The following is a 7537-nucleotide window of genomic DNA, read 5'->3' as shown; positions in this document are numbered from 1 at the left end:
GTGCCTCGTTGGAAAGCTCTTTGGCAGCCGCTCGCGTGGCCCCACAGCGCGTGGGGCTGCGGGCTTTGCGGCGGCCGTCAGCCTCGGCGCCACCGGCGCCCACCTGGCGCCGCCGCGCCAGCCCCCGAAGCATTTTCTCGTAGGGCCGCGTCTCTGGCCACAGCTCCCATGCCCGAAGAGCCAGGAGGGAAAGCCGTGCCTCGTTGGAAAGCTCTTTGGCAGCCGCTCGCGTGGCCCCACAGCCCGTGGGGCTGCGGGCTTTGCGGCGGCCGTCAGCCTCGGTGCCACCGGCGCCCACCTGGCGCCGCCGCGCCAGCCCCCGAAGCATTTTCCGGTAGGGCCGCGGCTCTGGCCACAGCTCCCACGCGCCAAGAGCCAGGAGGGAAAGCCGTGCCTCGTTGGAAAGCTCTTTGGCAGCCGCTCGCGTGGCCCCACAGCCCGTGGGGCTGCGGGCTTTCCGGCAGCCGTCAGCCTCGGCGCCACCGACGCCCACGTGGCGCCGCTGCGCCAGCCTGCGAAGCATTTTCCGGTAGGGCCGCGTCTCTGGCCACAGCTCCCACGCCCGAAGAGCCAGGAGGGAAAGCCGTGCCTCGTTGGAAAGCTCTTTGGCAGCCGCTCGCGTGGCCCCACAGCCCGTGGGGCTGCGGGCTTTGCGGCGGCCGTCAGCCTCGGCGCCACCGGCGCCCACGTGGCGCCGCCTCGCCAGCCCCCGAAGCATTTTCCAGTAGGGCCGCGTCTCTGGCCACAGCTCCCACGCCCGAAGAGCCAGGAGGGAAAGCCGTGCCTCGTTGGAAAGCTGTTTGGCAGCCGCTCGCGTGGCCCCACAGCCCGTGGTGCTGCGGGCTTTCCGGCGGCCATCAGCCTCGGCGCCACCGACGCCCACGTGGCGCTTCCGCGCCAGCCTGTGAAGCATTTTCCGGTAGGGCCGCGGCTCTGGCCACAGCTCCCGCGCCCGAAGAGCCAGGAGGGAAAGCCGTGCCTCATTGGAAAGCTCTTTGGCAGCCGCTCGCGTGGCCCCACAGCCCGTGGGGCTGCGGGCTTTGCGGCGGCCGTCAGCCTCGGCGCCACCGGCGCCCACCTGGCGCCGCCGCGCCAGCCCCCGAAGCATTTTTTGGTAGGGCCGCGGCTCTGGCGACAGCCCCCACGCCCGAAGAGCCAGGAGGGAAAGCCGTGCCTCATTGGAAAGCTCTTTGGCAGCCGCTCGCGTGGCCCCACAGCCCGTGGGGCTGCGGGCTTTGCGGCGGCCGTCAGCCTCGGCGCCACCGGCGCTCACGTGGCGCCGCCGCGCCAGCCCCCGAAGCATTTTCCGGTAGGGCCGCGGCTCTGGCCACAGCTCCCACGCCCGAAGAGCCAGGAGGGAAAGCCGTGCCTCATTGGAAAGCTCTTTGGCAGCCGCTCGCGTGGCCCCACAGCCCGTGGGGCTGCGGGCTTTGCGGCGGCCGTCAGCCTCGGCGCCACCGGCGCCCAACTGGCGCCGCCGCGCCAGCCCCCGAAGCATTTTTTGGTAGGGCCGCGGCTCTGGCGACAGCTCCCACGCCCGAAGAGCCAGGAGGGAAAGCCGTGCCTCGTTGGAAAGCTCTTTGGCAGCCGCTCGCGTGGCCCCACAGCCCGTGGGGCTGCGGGCTTTGCGGCGGCCGTCAGCCTCGGCGCCACCGGCGCCCACCTGGTGCCGCCGCGCCAGCCCCCAAAGCATTTTCCGGTAGGGCCGCGTCTCTGGCCACAGCTCCCACGCCCGAAGAGCCAGGAGGGAAAGCCGTGCCTCGTTGGAAAGCTCTTTGGCAGCCGATTGCGTGGCCCCACAGCCCGTGGGGCTGCGGGCTTTGCGGCGGCCGTCAGCCTCGGCGCCACCAGCGCCTATGTGGCGCCGCCGCGCCAGCCTGCGAAGCATTTTCCGGTAGGGCCGCGGCTCTGGCCACAGCTCCCACGCCTGAAGAGCCAGGAGGGAAAGCCGTGCCTCATTGGAAAGCTCTTTGGCAGCCGCTCGCGTGGCCCCACAGCCCGTGGGGCTGCGGGCTTTGCGGCGGCCGTCAGCCTCGGCGCCACCGGCGCCCACGTGGCGCCGCCGCGCCAGCCCCCGAAGCATTTTCCGGTAGGGCCGCGTCTCTGGCCACAGCTCCCACGCCCGAAGAGCCAGGAGGGAAAGCCGTGCCTCGTTGGAAAGCTCTTTGGCAGCCGCTCGCGTGGCCCCACAGCCCGTGGGGCTGCGGGCTTTGCGGCGGCCGTCAGCCTCGGCGCCACCGGCGCCCACCTGGCGCCGCCGCGCCAGCCCCCGAAGCATTTTCTGGTAGGGCCGCGGCTCTGGCCACAGCTCCCACGCCCGAAGAGCCAGGAGGGAAAGCCGTGCCTCGTTGGAAAGCTCTTTGGCAGCCGCTCGCGTGGCCCCACAGCCCGTGGGGCTGCGGGCTTTGCGGCGGCCGTCAGCCTCGGTGCCACCGGCGCCCACCTGGCGCCGCGGCGCCAGCCCCCGAAGCATTTTCCGGTAGGGCCGCGGCTCTGGCCACAGCTCCCACGCGCCAAGAGCCAGGAGGGAAAGCCGTGCCTCGTTGGAAAGCTCTTTGGCAGCCGCTCGCGTGGCCCCACAGCCCGTGGGGCTGCGGGCTTTGCGGCGGCCGTCAGCCTCGGCGCCACCAGCGCCTATGTGGCGCCGCCGCGCCAGCCTGCGAAGCATTTTCCGGTAGGGCCGCGGCTCTGGCCACAGCTCCCACGCCTGAAGAGCCAGGAGGGAAAGCCGTGCCTCATTGGAAAGCTCTTTGGCAGCCGCTCGCGTGGCCCCACAGCCCGTGGGGCTGCGGGCTTTGCGGCGGCCGTCAGCCTCGGCGCCACCGGCGCCCACCTGGCGCCGCCGCGCCAGCCCCCGAAGCATTTTCCGGTAGGGCCGCGTCTCTGGCCACAGCTCCCACGCCCGAAGAGCCAGGAGGGAAAGCCGTGCCTCGTTGGAAAGCTCTTTGGCAGCCGCTCGCGTGGCCCCACAGCCCGTGGGGCTGCGGGCTTTGCGGCGGCCGTCAGCCTCGGCGCCACCGGCGCCCACCTGGCGCCGCCGCGCCAGCCCCCGAAGCATTTTCTGGTAGGGCCGCGGCTCTGGCCACAGCTCCCACGCCCGAAGAGCCAGGAGGGAAAGCCGTGCCTCGTTGGAAAGCTCTTTGGCAGCCGCTCGCGTGGCCCCACAGCCCGTGGGGCTGCGGGCTTTGCGGCGGCCGTCAGCCTCGGTGCCACCGGCGCCCACCTGGCGCCGCGGCGCCAGCCCCCGAAGCATTTTCCGGTAGGGCCGCGGCTCTGGCCACAGCTCCCACGCGCCAAGAGCCAGGAGGGAAAGCCGTGCCTCGTTGGAAAGCTCTTTGGCAGCCGCTCGCGTGGCCCCACAGCCCGTGGGGCTGCGGGCTTTCCGGCGGCCGTCAGCCTCGGCGCCACCGACGCCCACGTGGCGCCGCTGCGCCAGCCTGCGAAGCATTTTCCGGTAGGGCCGCGTCTCTGGCCACAGCTCCCACGCCCGAAGAGCCAGGAGGGAAAGCCGTGCCTCGTTGGAAAGCTCTTTGGCAGCCGCTCGCGTGGCCCCACAGCCCGTGGGGCTGCGGGCTTTGCGGCGGCCGTCAGCCTCGGCGCCACCGGCGCCCACGTGGTGCCGCCTCGCCAGCCCCCGAAGCATTTTCCAGTAGGGCCGCGTCTCTGGCCACAGCTCCCACGCCCGAAGAGCCAGGAGGGAAAGCCGTGCCTCGTTGGAAAGCTCTTTGGCAGCCGCTCGCGTGGCCCCACAGCCCGTGGTGCTGCGGGCTTTCCGGCGGCCGTCAGCCTCGGCGCCACCGGCGCCCACGTGGCGCCGCCGCGCCAGTCCCCAAAGCATTTTCCGGTACAGCCGCGGCTCTGGTCACAGCTCCCACGCCCGAAGAGCCAGCAGGGAAAGCCGTGCCTCGTTGGAAAGCTCTTTGGCAGCCGCTCGCGTGGCCCCACAGCCCGTGGGGCTGCGGGCTTTCTGTCAGCCGTCAGCCTCGGCGCCACCGGCGCCCACGTGGCGCCGCCGCGCCATCCTGCAAAGCATTTTCCGGTAGGGCCGCGGATCTGGCCACAGCTCCCACGCCCGAAGAGCCAGGAGGGAAAGACGTGCCTCGTTGGAAAGCTCTTTGGCAGCCGCTCGCGTGGCCCCACACACCATGGGACTGCGGGCTTCCCGGCGGCCATCAGCCTCGGCGCCACCGACGCCCACGTGGCGCTTCCGCGCCAGCCTGTGAAGCATTTTCCGGTAGGGCCGCGGCTCTGGCCACAGCTCCCGCGCCCGAAGAGCCAGGAGGGAAAGCCGTGCCTCATTGGAAAGCTCTTTGGCAGCCGCTCGCGTGGCCCCACAGCCCGTGGGGCTGCGGGCTTTGCGGCGGTCGTCAGCCTCGGCGCCACCGGCGCCCACCTGGCGCCGCCGCGCCAGCCCCCGAAGCATTTTTTGGTAGGGCCGCGGCTCTGGCGACAGCCCCCACGCCCGAAGAGCCAGGAGGGAAAGCCGTGCCTCAATGGAAAGCTCTTTGGCAGCCGCTCGCGTGGCCCCACAGCCCGTGGGGCTGCGGGCTTTGCGGCGGCCGTCAGCCTCGGCGCCACCGGCGCCCACGTGGCGCCGCCGCGCCAGCCCCCGAAGCATTTTCCGGTAGGGCCGCGTCTCTGGCCACAGCTCCCACGCCCGAAGAGCCAGGAGGGAAAGCCGTGCCTCGTTGGAAAGCTCTTTGGCAGCCGCTCGCGTGGCCCCACAGCCCGTGGGGCTGCGGGCTTTGCGGCGGCCGTCAGCCTCGGCGCCACCGGCGCCCACCTGGCGCCACCGCGCCAGCCCCCGAAGCATTTTCCGGTAGGGCCGCGTCTCTGGCCACAGCTCCCACGCCCGAAGAGCCAGGAGGGAAAGCCGTGCCTCGTTGGAAAGCTCTTTGGCAGCCGCTCGCGTGGCCCCACAGCCCGTGGGGCTGCGGGCTTTGCGGCGGCCGTCAGCCTCGGCGCCAAAGGCGCCCACCTGGCGCCGCCGCGCCAGCCCCCGAAGCATTTTCCGGTAGGGCCGCGTCTCTGGCCACAGCTCCCAGGCCCGAAGAGCCAGGAGAGAAAGCCGTGCCTCGTTGCAAAGCTCTTTGGCAGCCGCTCGCGTGGCCCCACAGCCCGTGGGGCTGCGGGCTTTGCGGCGGCCGTCAGCCTCGGCGCCAAAGGCGCCCACGTGGCGCCGCCTCACCAGCCCCCGAAGCATTTTCCAGTAGGGCCGCGGCTCTGGCCACAGCTCCCACGCCCGAAGAGCCAGGAGGGAAAGCCGTGCCTCATTGGAAAGCTCTTTGGCAGCCGCTCACGTGGCCCCACAGCCCGTGGGGCTGCGGGCTTTGCGGCGGCCGTCAGCCTCGGCGCCACCGGCGCCCACGTGGCGCCGCCGCGCCATCCTGCGAAGCATTTTCCGGTAGGGCCGCGTCTCTGGCCACAGCTCCCGCACCCGAAGAGCCAGGAGGGAAAGCCGTGCCTCATTGGAAAGCTCTTTGGCAGCCGCTCGCGTGGCCCCACAGCCCGTGGGGCTGCGGGCTTTGCGGTGGCCGTCAGCCTCGGCGCCACCGGCGCCCACCTGGCGCCGCCGCGCCAGCCCCCGAAGCATTTTTTGGTAGGGCCGCGTCTCTGGCCACAGCCCCCACGCCCGAAGAGCCAGGAGGGAAAGCCGTGCCTCGTTGGAAAGCTCTTTGGCAGCCGCTCGCGTTGCCCCACAGCCCGTGGTGCTGCGGGCTTTCCGGCGGCCGTCGGCCTCGGCGCCACCGGCGCCCACCTGGTGCCGCCGCGCCAGCCCCCAAAGCATTTTCCGGTAGGGCCGCGGCTCTGGCCACAGCTCCCACGCCCGAAGAGCCAGGAGGGAAAGCCGTGCCTCGTTGGAAAGCTCTTTGGCAGCCGCTCGCGTGGCCCCACACACCATGGGGCTGCGGGCTTCCCGGTGGCCATCAGCCTCGGCGCCACCGACGCCCACGTGGCTCCGCTGCGCCAGCCTGCGAAGCATTTTCCAGTAGGGCCGCGGCTCTGGCCACAGCTCCCGCGCCCGAACAGCCAGGAGGGAAAGCCATGCCTCATTGGAAAGCTCTTTGGCAGCCACTCGCGTGGCCCCACAGCCCGTGGGGCTGCGGGCTTTGCGGCGGCCGTCAGCCTCGGCGCCACCGGCGCCCACCTGGCGCCGCCGCGCCAGCCCCCGAAGCATTTTTTGGTAGGGCCGCGGCTCTGGCGACAGCTCCCACGCCCGAAGAGCCAGGAGGGCAAGCCGTGCCTCGTTGGAAAGCTCTTTGGCAGCCGCTCGCGTGGCCCCACAGCCCGTGGGGCTGCGGGCTTTACGGCGGCCGTCAGCCTCGGCGCCACCGGCGCCCACCTGGCGCCGCCGCGCCAGCCCCCGAAGCATTTTTTGGTAGGGCCGCGTCTCTGGCCACAGCTCCCACGCCCGAAGAGCCAGGAGGGAAAGCCGTGCCTCGTTGGAAAGCTCTTTGGCACCCGATTGCGTGGCCCCACAGCCCGTGGGGCTGCGGGCTTTGCGGCGGCCGTCAGCCTCGGCGCCACCAGCGCCTATGTGGCGCCGCCGCGCCAGCCTGCGAAGCATTTTCCGGTAGGGCCGCGGCTCTGGCCACAGCTCCCACGCCCGAAGAGCCAGGAGGGAAAGCCGTGCCTCATTGGAAAGCTCTTTGGCAGCCGCTCGCGTGGCCCCACAGCCTGTGGGGCTGCGGGCTTTGCGGCGGCCGTCAGCCTCGGCGCCACCGGCGCCCACGTGGCGCCGCCGCGCCAGCCCCCGAAGCATTTTCCGGTAGGGCCGCGTCTCTGGCCACAGCTCCCACGCCCGAAGAGCCAGGAGGGAAAGCCGTGCCTCGTTGGAAAGCTCTTTGGCAGCCGCTCGCGTGGCCCCACAGCCCGTGGGGCTGCGGGCTTTGCGGCGGCCGTCAGCCTCGGCGCCACCGGCGCCCACCTGGCGCCGCCGCGCCAGCCCCCGAAGCATTTTCTGGTAGGGCCGCGGCTCTGGCCACAGCTCCCACGCGCCAAGAGCCAGGAGGGAAAGCCGTGCCTCGTTGGAAAGCTCTTTGGCAGCCGCTCGCGTGGCCCCACAGCCCGTGGGGCTGCGGGCTTTGCGGCGGCCGTCAGCCTCGGTGCCACCGGCGCCCACCTGGCGCCGCGGCGCCAGCCCCCGAAGCATTTTCCGGTAGGGCCGCGGCTCTGGCCACAGCTCCCACGCGCCAAGAGCCAGGAGGGAAAGCCGTGCCTCGTTGGAAAGCTCTTTGGCAGCCGCTCGCGTGGCCCCACAGCCCGTGGGGCTGCGGGCTTTCCAGCGGCCGTCAGCCTCGGCGCCACCGACGCCCACGTGGCGCCGCTGCGCCAGCCTGCGAAGCATTTTCCGGTAGGGCCGCGTCTCTGGCCACAGCTCCCACGCCCGAAGAGCCAGGAGGGAAAGCCGTGCCTCGTTGGAAAGCTCTTTGGCAGCCGCTCGCGTGGCCCCACAGCCCGTGGGGCTGCGGGCTTTGCGGCGGCCGTCAGCCTCGGCGCCACCGGCGCCCACGTGGCGCCGCCTCGCCAGCCCCCG

The sequence above is a fragment of the Larus michahellis genome, unplaced genomic scaffold (genome assembly GCF_964199755.1).
Source record: "Larus michahellis unplaced genomic scaffold, bLarMic1.1 SCAFFOLD_26, whole genome shotgun sequence".
Lineage (NCBI taxonomy): Eukaryota > Metazoa > Chordata > Aves > Charadriiformes > Laridae > Larus > Larus michahellis.
The sequence above is the reverse complement of the archived record's forward strand: the minus strand, read 5'-3'. Positions refer to the sequence as shown.